Here is a 15,272-nt window from a genome sequence, read left to right as displayed (position 1 = left end):
CTGCAGATGTTACCAAGTTATCATCTTTATGAATATTTACAGAATATCTCCACTAATCAAGTGTTAGGTCGGTCCGTTTACACCCCTCTGACTCAGGGGACTCCAGCTAGCATAAAGTAGCTACAGTTAGCACAGGTCTAACTCATGGAGAAGAGGAAACTGCGGGGTGTTTGAGAACTATTGTTTTACACTCTGTGGCCGTTTGGATAAATCTCAGGTCACTTACCTGTGCAGTGAATCAAATGTCAAACTCCACATCAGAAGCTTTTCACTCCCAAACTCCCTCTAAGTTTTAACAACGCTGCGATTTTTAACCAGCAAGTACACGGAGCCGGCGGGTAGTTCAGGGAGCCTGGGAGAGTGGAGTGTTACAGGTAATTATACGCAATACATTAACCTGAGATTTTACCAACATACTGATGTGTTTTCTGCCAAAGCCGAAATATGTGGTTAAAGTGTTTCTGTAATTTTTACTGAATGCTTTATTCTCACATTTAGCCACAAGCTAACCCCAGAGACGACTGTCAGACAGACCGCTGTTATCAGAATACACATCCTGCAAACATTCTTTCACATCATGAACACAAACAGGCCTTAATCTATTTACAAATACAGGTTTTGGTCGTTTCTTTGTGAATATTTAATTATTCTTTTTAGAAATATAAACTGCTGAATGAATCAAAAGATATGAACACAGGATGACTCTAAAGATGGCTCTCATCTAAATTTTAAATAGACATATTTAAAAACAGAGCAAGTATTTTCTCTTTAATAAACACCATGTTTTTCTGCTATGAAAGAAAAAGTAATTTAAAGTTATTACGCAGCAAATAACATCCACATGTTTGTGTTGTTCCCATGAAACATTTCACGTGTCAAACAGCGACCCCATGTGGCAGCGAGTGGTAATGACAGTTAAATAATCTGACATCAGTCAAAGGGCTGAGTGTCTGAACATGGACAGATTACAGTTACTGTATCGACAGATTTGATTAAACTTTATGTCCCCACAGTAAGTACAGCAGCTGCGTTTACAAAGTACTTACGTTTCTCAGGAAGTATGAATACAAGTGGGACATACACCTTGAACTTTGACCCTTGTGCTCATTCATTAGTTAGAGTTTGTGGTGCAAGTGTTGCCTTCAAGGTACAACAAGCCATTTCCTGAGCTCAACAGATGATGTCTCCTTCGGCCAAATAAAAAGCCTGCTGGCGTGAGAAAATGAGACGAGATGTAGCAGGAAACCCTTTTGCATAAAAGTGACATGATGTGGAGATGTTTTTATGACGTAATAAATACTCCTGTCACCTGTCAATCACAGGGCTGACACACAGAGACAGAAAACCTTTCACGCTCACATTCACACCTACGGACAATTTAGAGTCACCACTGAACCTAACGAGCATGTCTTTGGACTGTGGGAGGAAGCCGGAGTACCCGGAGGGAACCCACGCATGCACGGGGAGAACATGCAAACAAAGGAGTCACAGTTACAACACACTGGTAAGTCTGTGTGGTTTCAAATGTCTGTAGTGACCTCTTGTGGTGAAAAGAGGAAATACATGTGAAATTTAAGGCAGAGAACTTGTTTGCTGATGTTTTGTGATGTTCAAATAAAGGGATAAAATAGACGAGAGAGGAGAAGATCAAACAATAGTTATTTAAGCTGTAAGAAGATAAAAGGACTGCAGACATCTGTACAGACCAGGACTCATACAAACCAATGTGACTGGCAGCTGATTGATTGATTGATTGATTGATTGATTGATTGATTGATTTTATTTGACAATTGAAGGAGAAAATAAATTAAAGGAAATTGTCAGGTGTAACACAAACAGCAGAAAGCATGCTAGTGCAATGGTTGTCAGTGTTGCCCTGTTCCCCTCTAAACATACAGTCTGTGCTTCCAAACCCATTTATATAATATTAATCAGTCCCTCCAGGAAGTTGTGATGTCTCGTTCCTGCGAATTCACGCAAATTCAAACAACCTCCTGTTTCCCTGCGTGCGTGAAGTCATTTATGTCACCAAAGCACTTCTTTAATATTCAAATATTGATCCCCTGAGGTCTTCAGTGTTGTATAAATATAGGAGGGAAGCTTGTACTGTACTTTTATATCTCTGGAACGCTGCACGCTACAGCTGACTTTATGTTTAGCTGTGAAGCAGGAAAGCTGCAGCGTTCTAACGAGGCTCCGGTGTGATCATCTCTCCTACATGAGCGACCTCATCTTGCCTCTAACTACAGAGTCTTTAAAGAGACTCTAGAAAGTGAATCCATCACAATGAATCTTATTTATCCATGTTTCTGTGCTCAAAACTGTTAGCCGTCCACTTAGCAACTTCTAAACTTCTAAACCAATCAGAGGCTGTGCTGCTAACTTTCCACCAACCAGAGGCTCTGTTACTGATGTTTGTGTCAGCGCTGAGTTCAAGTCGTGTTCTGTTATCATTTCTTTTATACTGCTGCAGCAGCCCAAATAACTGGTAGGTTCCCCTTTGCACATATGGACAGCATTGAATGTGCATTCACAGTGTGAAATGAGCATTTAATGGTTATTTTCTGAAGCTTCATTCAGTTTTTACACATTTTATTTGACATCTTGGCACGAAAATCCACAGGAAGTGATGTCAGAGGGCGAACAGCTCACTCAGCCAATAGATGGCTTTATTGAAGCATTCGTCCCAGTTGCTCACAGTGGATGTGTGATGTGTGACGCAGGAAAAAAAGGCCTTGAAACACGGCAACTTGCATTGCAACTTTTTTAAAAGCTACTGTGAAATCAGGCGTGTTAGGTCGCAAAGAGGGCAAGATAAGAGACATTAAAACAGCAAGGATTTAGCTATAGATGAAGAGAGTTTTTCAGGCATTTCATTGACTTATATTAGTTGGCAAAATAATTCAAGAACATTGAAAAAGATCAGAAATGTTTGTATCCAAATGATCCTGTAGCATCTGACTTGAGATGTGAGTTACTTACGCACGTGTCTTTGGAATGTGTTAAGTAGGCAGAAGTAAAACAATGGTATATGTCCTGTTTTTAAAGATGTATCAGCGCTTTTTAACCTGAAGGACAAGGTGTCCCCGCCTAGTCTAAACAATAGGATGAGAGAAACATGCTCTCACTTCCATCATATATAAGTGCATGTTGGACTGTGTTTCGGGGAGACACTATTTGGCTGAGGTGTTCTCCCAGGTATTCATGAAGCCTGACTGATGCTGATTCTTTGTAATAAACCTATGCTTATACAAACAAGTCGGTGTCAACGGAAGCTCCTTTCTTCATCTGCGCATCATCGATGTTTGAGAAACAAGAAATTTGGCGTCACGAACAGGATCCAGATGTAGGCTTCTCCAGCTGCCGACGGCCTTGACTCACCTATTCCCACAATATATAAACCGGTTAGGTGAGTATTTTCTCACTTATATTGGGGCGTTGGTTTGATGAGGCTGTTGGCTTTTAGCTGGTTAGATGCACTGTAAAAAGAATCATTGATGCGGACATGCTGCGATGCGTTGATGTTTGAAGTGATATTCCGTCTAAATTGGGGTTTATTGCGTTGTTAAGGACGCAAAATAGGGAAGTGCAAAGAAATAAAAGTTGAAGTTACAGAAACAAAAGTTAAAAAAATAAAAGTTGAAGTTAAAGAAATAAAAGTTGAAGTTAAAGAAGTTGAAGAATTGAAGAATTAGTGTCGAGATAAAGTGTAGAATAGCAGAACCAGTAACAGTAAGTGAGCTGAATAACCATGCAAGATTAATGAAGCCAGGGCCCACATCTTCTTAACGATAAGACGTGTAAATTAGGCACTGAGTGAAAGTTGGCTTTAAGAGAGAAAAAAAACAGGGAAAGAAGGGCCCTGGGTTAAGATAAGAGAATAAAGAGAAGAGAAAGAGATAAATAAAGAGAAGATAAAGAATAAAGAGAAGAGAAAGAGATAAAGAGAAGAGAAAGAGAAGAGAAAGAAAAGAGAAGAGAAAGGCCTAAAAAAGTTGAGACAAGAGAAGAAAGGAAAGGCTGAGCGGGCCGAGCGTGCAGTGAGCACACATTGTGAAGTAATGAGTTAAATGACGTCTAGAGGAAATTTGTGAAAGAGTCGACTATACATTTTAGGATTAAGTGCTTTTGGTGTTTTTGGAAGACAGTTTGAGGGTTTTTTGTTTTGCCGGCTGTCTTGAGTCTATGTGTGTGTGTGTGTGTGTGTGTGTGTGTGTGTGTGTGTGTGTGTGTGTGTGTGCTTCACAGTGTTTTTAGTCTGTGTATGCTGCCTATGTGTGTGTGTGAGCTGTGGCATGTCATTGTTTAAGTTGGGAGAAGAAGGCTGTGTAATGTATTTGCTTATGTGTAATTGATAAATAGAATAGATTGCTTCTCATATCAAGTAGTCATATATAAGTTATTGATGGGTTAAAGGAGATGAAGTAACTAATAAGGAGAGACATTTTTTGCCTCTTCAGTGATAAAAACCTTTGAGCCTAATAGAGGACGTTTATACATCTGATAAAATATATGAGCCTTTGCTGAGTCGAAGGAGGAGTGGAGGACCAGCGAGGACATTCTGTTCACACAAGCATGTGTAAAAAGTGAAAAGACAAAGAAAAAGGGAAAAGAAAATCTCCTGATAAAGTCCATCACAGCTGGGAAACAAATCCTGATAGGATTAGCAGATTGATTGATTGGTCACTCTCTCTCTCTCCCTCTCTCTCTTTCTTTCTTTCTGCCTGTGTGTGTGTGTGTGTGTGTGTGTGTGTGTGTGTGTGTGTGTGTGTGTGTGACTGCATTTTCAGAAGAATGTGTCTGTTTGAAGAGCATAGAGCCTTATTCAAAATGAAGGAGAAGACAGGTTTAGTTTACAAGAGGATAAACTTGTTTTGCTTGTTGATTTGAGAGGATACTGCGTGGGCCTTTGTGTGCGTGCTTTATCTTTGACTCTGTTTGATTTGACTCTGAGGGGAGTCTGGGCTGGATGTTCACCCTCCGATGGTCAGTATAAACTGGAAGTCCTTGCTAACATTTTGAGAGGCGGAGCAAGGGGTGATACGTCATTTAAAACACCAATAAGCGTGCTTTTTCTGAGACGGAGAGTGTGAGCTCCCCCTCCCCTTCTCTCTTTGGGAGATAGCGAAAAGGAGGAACAGGAATAAGATTTAAGGCGTTATTAGATTTGAAAACCGACTAAAATATTTGCTTTTTGGATTCATAAATTGGCAATCCTTTGTATAATAAAATAAGTTTGATAGATTTAGAAGACATGCAAGTGAAAAGTAAGGAATTTGGTTTTGAGAAAAGTAAGATAAATGTATGCCTGTTAGAAGTTGCTGTTTAAAGAGTAACTCTTGTGGGAGGACACCCGTTGTGATAAATTTGACCAACTTAAATGTTGGCAGAAAATGTGTGTAAACTACACTGAATCCATGATTGCATTGTTTTTAAGAATCTAGATGGATCATAAACACTAAACTCTTGTTTTGTTTTCTCTTGTTCTTCCTCTGTTTAATTATGACGAATGAGAGCTGAGGATGGAACGTGTCTGAATTTGGATCCTCCAAAGGGCAGACGAGAGCACAGCTGATCGAGCTTGTGGATGATAGCGCGCGCGGATCCTGCATCCAGCTTGATCAAGGCTCGTGCGATTTTATCCACAAGCTCTTTTAACAAGAGTCTGCAGTTATCTATATGCGTATATACTCATTTATAGTCAATATAGTTGATACATATTTAGCGTGTGTTTGCATATAGGCCCATTGTGTTTTCTTTTTAATTTGATGTTAATGCAGAAAAGATCATTTCTCAGCCTGAGGTCACACATGGGAATATTACACATTGCAATTATCTAGAGGGGAAACTTGGCAACGAACTGATCAACTACAACATTAATTAATTAAAGGAAGTTTCATTGATTTAATTGATTATTTGTGGAAAGGCGGATTTGGTCTAAATACTGTTGAGAGTTGCGGATGTTGGTTTCATTGTCTGAGCATGATTTAGTTTGACCTGAGCTATTTCGAGTTTGAACATTGAAATGATTTGATCATTTTGAGATGAATGAGTGCGATTAGAGCATTGGGTGATAAACAAGTGATCAATAAGTCTTTGGTCTTCTTTGAGGTTTACAAATTTATCTTGATTTATTTTGCATTTCTTGATTGATTGTGAAAATTCGGTGCTTCATAAATAGCCTTTTAACTGATTTGTTTTGATTTACAATAAGAGGATATAAGGGAGTCGCTACAATGTCAAAGATGGACATTAAAGCTTCTAAAGCAATTACCCCCGTTGATGTAGTGCAGAAGAATAATCCCCTTGTTAAAGGTATCGCAGAGATGTCGAAAAAATGGAAGAAGCGTTGGCCTGACGTCGATCAACCTTGGCCAGTGGAAGGGACTCTTAACCCAGATGTAATTAAAACAATGCAGGTGCTTGTGTCCACATATAAGGCAGGACAAAAGAAAGGTAAAAAGGGACAGAGACGTAAGGAAAAGAGACGGATAGAGCTTGGCATTCTGAAGTTGTTTGAAAATGAGGGACAGAAAATGTTAGAAGCTGCAAAAGAAAGGAGGGAAAGAAGTGCAAAAGAAATAGAAAAGAGTGTAAAGGAAACAGAAAAGCTAATGGCGAAGGTTAATGCACCCTTCTCACATACAGCCCCAGTAAAGAAGCCTCCACCTTATGAGGAGGAGGTGAAGTTTACTGATGTTTATCCCCAGCTCCCAGTGATTAGCCATAAGGGCAATTATTACATCCAAGATGATGAGGAGCGAATAATAGAGACGGGAAAGGCTAAAACAACCATAAAAATGTACCCTAGCTCCAAAAGTAAGAGAGAAAAGAGAAGTTTGGGCAGCTCGGGTGGTCAGAGAGATAGATGGATGCAAGTGGGAGGCGACAGTCAGAGTGACTCAGAAGGGGCCGCTGGTGGATATGACCCAGTGGTCAGACGGATGTTAGCTAAAGCGGAGAGGAGAGGAGAGAAATCATTGAGGAAATTGAGTCCAGAAAGAGACAGCACTGATGATAGTGAAAACGGAGATAGTGATGGAGATTTGGAGCTCGAGTGTCTTTCAAGTTCTTTTCCATTAGCATCTAGTGCCCGGGGAGAAGAGGAAAGGCGGAGCTTAAGGGAGATTGAGAAAGCAAAAGAATCTGGAGTACAAGCCATGGCAGATTGATATGTCAAACATCCTTGAAAAGTTACCTATTCTTCAAGATGGAGCACATCCTTGGATTGCAAAGTTGGAAGAGGTTTTGGTGGGACGCAGCCTGCCACGGGAGATATCAAGAGACTTTTGGCTGATCTCCTTGGGGTCCCAGCTATGCACGAAATCCTGCAGAAAGCAGGACTAAATCGATACGTGGCGACGGCAGTAAATGATCCAGAGTTGTTTTCTGTAAGTAGAGGTCGAATGTGGGGAGCACTTAAAGATACATTCCCAACAAATGTACACCCTGATAATATTGTCATTGAGCCATTGGGACTACAGGAAAATCCAAGGGCTTATGTGTGGAGGGTTCATCAGGTGTGGAGAAATGTCACAGGAAATGACCCAGATCTAAACTGAAGGGAGCAATCCATTTTGCGAGTTAAGTTACAGAAAGGGCTGCCCCTGCCAGTGAGGAGTAAACTGGCAGAGGTGGTTGGCCTGGGAAACATGACAAAAGGTGTTTACACAGACCATATAGCTCATCAAGCTGAGCTATATCGGAAAAAGGAGCAGGTTCAGAGAGAGCAGGACCAGGAGACACTTAGAAAACTTAATCAAATACAGTTGGTGGAAAAATCAAGGGTTTAAGAAAACGGATGGTTCTCCTATACAGCATCATGCTCACAGACTGAAATTGTTGCATGCAATGATGAAACCTAAAGAAATAGCAATAGCTAAGTGCGCGGCACAGAAAATGGACACGTCAAGGGTCAAACAAGGTAACAAAGCAGCTGACGAGGCTGCAAAAACAGTTACAGGAGCAGACAGAGTGGGCAAGGTTCTTCTGGTCACCCATGAGGTGGACTTGGAAGATAAAATTACATTCAGAGATGTGGTCTCAATGCAAGAAGCTGCTTCTGCGATGGACAAACAGTTATGGCGAGACCAAGGTGCCACTCAAGATTCTACCGGTCTGTGGCGGAATCATGAGGGACTGATGGTGGCACCCCCAGACCTGCTAGGTCTGATGGTTCAAGAAGCACATGGGTTAGCTCATGTTGCGAGGGGGGAAGTTAGGAGAAAGATCACGAAGGAGTATGGTTTTTGGGCACCGTACTTGCTTGAACAAATTGATCATGTCATAGGCAGGTGTACAATCTGTCTAAAAAATAATGTTCGGAGGGGTGTGACAGTTCCTCCTGGTTACATTCCAACTCCGACAGGTCCCGTGCGTGAATTGGTCATGGATTTTGTTGACATGATAAAACCAGTTGGAGGCAAAAGATACATGCTAGTTGTAGTGGACAGATTTTCACGATGGCCTGAAGCATGTCCAACCAGGAGGAAAGACGCTCAGTCTGTTGCCAAGTTTTTGTGTCGTGAGGTTATAAGCAGATGGGGACTCCCAGATCGTAGATCCTCAGATAATGGAAAAGAGTTTGGATAAAACGGTGAAATTGATTTTACAAAAATTGGGAATTAAACAGCGACTAGGAGCCGTTTACCATCCGCTAAGCCAAGGTGTTTGTGAAAAAATGAATGGTGTGTTGAAAAACCGCATTGTTAAAATCTGCCAACACACAGGTCTAAATGGGGTATAGGCAGTGTTGGGCAGTAACGTCGCTACAAGTAGCGGCGTTACTAGTTTAACTACATTTCTCAGTAGCGTGGTGGAAGCGTCGCTGTTTTCTGAATCAAATAGCTTTTCAGTAGCTTAGCTCTTTTATTAACCAAGTAGTGCGGTAGCGTCCACACAAGCTACATTTTTACAAACATCTCTGAAGCTCAGCGCAGCGGAGCTTTCTGCTGCGGTCTGAAATAAAAGGATCAGTCAGTGACGCCGCCGCCATACACGGCCGTGTATGTGGAGCCGACAGAAGCACTTCCGTATGACGGTGACATCACCGACCAATCCTTGGGCTGGCTACAACGTCTCTGCTGCAGGGGAATACAGACAAGTCAGCTTGCTTGAGTGAGTTACGTTACTTGATGGAAAGATGGCAGAGGGTGAGGAGGACGGAGACGAATTGATCCCGAGGGAGTCGCCGTGGCCGTACCTCGAGAAATACATGAGTTTGAATGAAACAACAGAGAAAAATGATGTGTTCAGGTGCTTGCTGTGCAACCCCAAGAAGAAGCTGCTCTCAACGTCCAAGACTTCTAACACAAATTTAAGAACACACATTCAGGTGATTCCAGAATAAGCTAACACAACCATCGCCAACCAAGCTAATTATCCCAAGTCAGTGCAGTCTGCAAACACCAGCTAACAACTTGCAAAAGACAAACTTAAATAATAAACAAATACAGTAACGTTACATATAGGAGGTAAGAGGTGGGGAAATGAGGGAACAGAGAAACACAAAATCAAAGTATGGTGGTTAGTCAAAATTATTAGCTTAAAATGTATGTAGATATAGCTACTAGTACAGAGTGGGCCTAATACAAATACCACTTTTGAAACTGCCAGTTATATGTGATACTGGTAGATGGATAGAGTACTTTATTAATCCCAAAGGGAAATCAAAGTGTTACAGCCACTTGACATGAATCAAAATACAAAAACAATGAGGTAGGTAAAAGAAACAAATACAATTAAAAGGCTGAATTATATAAATAACTAAATAGACTAACTCAAATATAAAATATAAATATAAAAGCTGAAACTAGAATACAGCCTAGAGAACCCTAACGAAAACTATAACTATAATATACTGTTTGCTGAGTATACACTGTTTAATTGTGTTAATGTGCTACAGTGTAGGACACTGTACATTAGTGCAAGTCAGGTGGATATTGCTATGGTAGTAAGGTGCATGATTGTCCATGGATGTTAGAATTAAGTGTGCATTGATAGTTGAATAATACAATATACAAAATTATAGAATTTTATTTCTTTTGTAGAGGGTCCACCCAACTAAAATGGCCTCCATGGAAATGGAACGTGAGCACGCCAGGAAAAGGAGCGCGACCCGGAGTGAGGAGGAACACCCTGTTCCCCTCATACAAGGCAGTGTAGCACAGTATTTCAGGGGTAGTACCCCCACCATAACCCAAGAGCGATTTGACAAGTTGATCCTTAACTTCATCATTCAAGGACTGCATCCACTTCACACTGTGGAGAGACCAGAGTACAGGGATTTATTCAGAGAGATTTTACCCTCCAGGCATTTGATTTCAAAGAGAACATTGGGAAGAATGCTTGAGGATGAGCATTTATCAATGAAAAGCAAACTGACTAAGACTTTGTCCAAACAGAACCATGTATGTACCACAACAGATGCATGGTCATCAAACAACAAAAGCTTCCTTGGGGTGACTATCCACTGGATAAACCAAGAAACCTTAAGCATCTGCTCTGGGGCATTAGCCTGTCGCAGGATCATAGGGCGCCACACATATGATGTTTTGGCTGAGATGTTGGAAGACGTGCACAGAGATTTCAACATAAAAGACAAGGTGACCGTTACAACCACAGATAATGGTTCAAATTTTGTGAAGGCTTTCAGTGTCTTTGCAGAAGTTCAAAGAACCATTCAAGACAGAGAAGAAGAGTATGAGGAAGAAGAGGAGGGACACCCTGTCTTCATAAATGTCACAGATATCTTACATGAAGAAGAAGAAGACTACAGTCTCCCACCTCATCAGCGATGTGCCTGCCACACCCTCAACTTGGTTGCCACAAGAGACATTGAGGATGCTTTGACCCAGTCAGAGCCCTTTAAAAAAATATCAAGATCAACAATGGGCAAATGCCAGGCACTATGGAACAAGCAACACAGGAGCACACAAGCTTCAGATATCATCAAAGACAAGTTAGGGTGCCAGCTGACAGTTCCCAGTCCAACAAGGTGGAACTCCACTTACCACGCCATGGAGCGCTTGAGTATCTGTATCCTGACAAAAGAACAAGACCTCCAGGAAACCTGTGAGAAGCTTCAGGTGACTCGCTTCAAAGCAGCAGAACTCACCTTCATACAGGAGTATGTTCAGGTAAATATTACCTTTATGTTGATGTTCTTAAGTTAATTAGGTGTTCAGGTGCTGTAATCCATGTATCTGTCTGAACATAAAGAACATAAACTACACACCTCTCAGTGAGCTTACTAGTGTAATGAATTTTTCTCCCAGGTTGTTAACTGAATGTTAAACTACTACTACTATTAGGATGATGATTATGAATAACAATAATAATAATAATAATTATACTTTTATTGATTATTATTACTATTACGTTTGAGTAATTGTAATTTTTTTCCTTGTCTTTTTTCTGTGAATCTTTTCGGTTATTGCACCCCTGGCCAAGGCCCTTGACGTACTACAGTCCGACAGAATGGCTTACACAGGAGTGTTGGTGCCAACAATCTCGATTCTTGTCGAGAAGATGGAGCGGATGAAGCATGAGACCAACCTACATCACTGTTACCCACTGGTAGATGCCATCATCAATGGGGTGAAGCAGAGGTTTGGATACATTTTTCAAGACGCAAGGTTGCTCATAGCCTCTGCAGTTCTTCCTATGTTCAGATTGGCCTACATCCCCAGTGGAAAGAAGGCTGATGTTGTGTCAAACCTGAAAGCAGAAGTAAACCAGCTTCAAACGCAATCTCCAGATGATCACATGCAGACAGATGGCGAGGACCCAACTGTTGACAGTGATGAAGTAACTGGATACTTCCCATCACTGAAAACAACAGTTCTGAATGAAGTGGACAGCTACTTGCAGTCAACCGAAACCAAACTTGTCAATGCATTCCAAAACCTGCCGACGATGAAGATGATCTTCCTGAAGTACAACACAGGAGTCCCTGCTAGTGCAGCTTGTGAACGACTCTTTAGTGTAGGAAAAGACATTTTCCGACCAAAGAGAAACCGTCTTTCCGATGCAAATTTTGAAAAGCTTCTTTTGTGTCGTGTGAACAAACACCTCTTGTGAGAAAGATCAGCCTGGCCACCTCATCCTCTAGTGAGGAGGAAACTTTGATATGCAGTGGCAGAAACTTGTTTACATTGAGAGATAGATCTCTTCCACACTCACACACACACACACACACACACTGCTGTGGCTTTTAACTGAGAATGAACACACAAACAAAATGTTTCTCATGCTGCAGGATTTTCAGGAAGTGAATTTGAACCCTTTACTTCAGCAGCAGCTGTTACATGACATCAGTGATCATTGATGCATTTGTTATCATTCTTACTGTATACTGATGACAGATCCAACACACAACTCTTCCTGATATTTCACTACAACAGTGGACATGGAAACATTACTTTTTGAATCAGCTTCATGGTAATTGCCTATGAAAGCACAAAGTTAAATGACATGAGAAAGGCTATAATAGCCAGATATAAACTTTGAACTTGATTCCCAAAAGCCTTACATAAACTGTAAGTGTATAAATATGTCATGTGTTTAATTAAGTTGATAAGAGTTGACCCAGTGTCCTGGACAGAGTTAGTTGCACATTATCTTTAATGGCATAGTTCAAAATAAACGTAATAGAGCAGTTTGGAGCAGGTCTTTATTCTTTTACTACTGTGGTTTGAGTTAAGTTATTGAGTTTAGAGTTAACTTGCAGTTTGTCCTGCAAATGTGCCCAAGTTATTGAGCATACCCATGCAAACTCAGGTATGTGCGCGCGCACACACACACACACACACAAACACACAAACAAACAAACATAGATGAACATACACACACTCTCAAAACCTGCTTTTTGTTACTATGTGGAGCACATGTTTTTTTTTTGTTTGGTTTTTGTTGCCAAATTTTTGTGTTCTGGTTTTGGAGCAGTGAGAGCACAGCTTATTGTTTAATAAACAATTGAATGTAACATTTTTGCCTGCTTATTTGTCTGATTGACAGTTTTATTGATCACTGAGATAGCTTTGCCTTGGAATGAAGTTGTTCCAATATTAAAAAAAATAATAGCTTCGATGTAGTTAAACTACTTTTGCCATGTTGCTGTAGCTTAGCTTGCTACATTTCTCTGGGGGGTAGCTTCGGTGTAGTGAAGCTTAATTTAATGTAGAGTAACTGGTAGCTTAGCTCACTACACTTTCCAAGTAGCTTGCCCAATACTGGGTATAGGATTGTTTCCGTGGTATGGTGTAACATTCTTGGCGGATCATATTGATAATATTACTTACACCCTACAGGGTTTTGCAAATGAGACTATAAGAGGTTTTGAATATTTGTCAAATACACAGAAGAGTCACAGATTGACGTTGCTGAAACATGACATGGCTCTTGATTATATTTTGGCCAAACAAGGTGGCCTATGTGTAGCTTTAAACCTGACTGGAGATGCCTGTTACACTTTGATTCCTGATCGCTCTGACAACATAACTAGCGTCATCGATGCGTTGCGCCTCATTAGGGATGCGTTTGGCCCATCGGAAGGAGCTGGATGGTCCGCTAATGCTTGGTTGCAAGACAAATTAGGACCAATGGGAGCTATATTGGTTCAGATTATGGTGGCAGTAATTCTATCACTGTGTGTGATGTTTTGTTTTTGTACGCTGATGTTGACTTTTGCAAAGGCTGTGATACTGATGAGGTTGTGTTGTGATGCCAGGAGATAACGCTCAGATGCCGCTACTACGTAGGGATGAGCCGAGTGAAGATGAGGAGGAAGCGGCGATAGAAGGCGAGATGGTTGAGAAATATCCATTTTGAATATCTGACTTTATTATAATCTCGACATTTATTTTTGATGTTATCTTATAACGTTTTGTTGTTGAGTGTTTGATGTATGGGGATCAGTGTGGGTAAAGGGGGGAAATGGAATCATGTGAAAATGAATTACAATATACTGCATTTGATGTTTTTGCAAGATACTGGCTGGTATTTTCTTTCTTCCCAGGACAACATGTGGGAGATCAATGTGAGGGTGACTGCTTGTCCAGAGATCCTCACAGCCTGAATGGACTCAAACATTCAAACATGGACAGTAAAAATGGACAGAGGACCCTGAACAAGGACTACAACAACAACACACCCTGATTTAAATATGACATTGAGAGTACATTACACGAGAAGCTGATGTTGCTGAGGAGCAACAGTCTGATATGTTAACATGTTTTTCTCCACATTTTTACAGTATTGGATGTTTTATTATATTGTAATCTGTGATATTGATGGATACTTTGTACTTTTTATTATACACTAGTGCACGCGAAATGAAAATCGGACATTTATGTTAGTGACAATCCGAGTAACATATAATGCTTGGGTTTAGTTTTTGAGTTGGCTATAACTGCATGAGTAACATTTAAGGGTTTATAACAGGGGCGTATGAGGAGTGAAAGGTATGGGGTTTCTTTACTTTGATTGCTTTGAGAATCATGTTTTCTATTATAATGCAAATACATTGGGACCTCAGGTGTTCTCTTTTTGTTCTCCAGTGTTTAGGGATAGAGGTGTTAGGTAGGGAAAGGTCCACAGGAAGGTGCGATGGGTCGACCAGCCGCACTCTGGACAGTTTCTCCTTTTTATTTCTGAGGTTCCCACAAACATTTGCATACAATTTGTTAATATACAAAGTTTTAGAACTCTCCGTTTCAAGTGACTTGAAGTACTATATGTGGTTGCCTGGGGCAGAGGGACCGTGGGAGAATCTTCCTGTCTGGATTGTTTGATGGATACGACAGAAGAGATGGCTGCCAGACAGGTTTTACGCTCTCACACTTCAAAGTTATTGCTAAAGTTATGCTGTAGCAAGCATGGACGGGAGGAATGTCATAAACATTCTGAGTGCGTCATTTTCTCTTTTTCGAGACTGTGTCGTCTCGAAGGGGGGAAATATGTAGTACCTGACCTGAGATGTGAGTTGCTTACAAGTGACTCTGGAAAGTTGTTGTGCAGGAGTAGTCAAACTAATGCCATATGCCCTGTCTAAAACGAGCTATAGGATACTATGAAAACCTGTCACTGAGAAGAGGACCCCGTCTAATGTTGATGAAATAGGAGCCTTTTGGGGGAAAGAAAAGGGGTTTCGTCCTCATGTGAAACACATGGTAAGAGACACATAAACACACCTGGAACATATATAAGTGCATGTTGGACTGTGTTTCGGGGAGACACTATTTGGCCGAGGTGATCTCCCAGGTATTCATGAA

Source organism: Semicossyphus pulcher, unplaced genomic scaffold, assembly GCF_022749685.1.
Source record: "Semicossyphus pulcher isolate SPU_LCO1_2020_fin unplaced genomic scaffold, fSemPul1.0.p SCAF_5, whole genome shotgun sequence".
Classification (NCBI taxonomy): domain Eukaryota; kingdom Metazoa; phylum Chordata; class Actinopteri; order Labriformes; family Labridae; genus Semicossyphus; species Semicossyphus pulcher.
Note: the sequence above shows the minus strand (reverse complement) of the source record.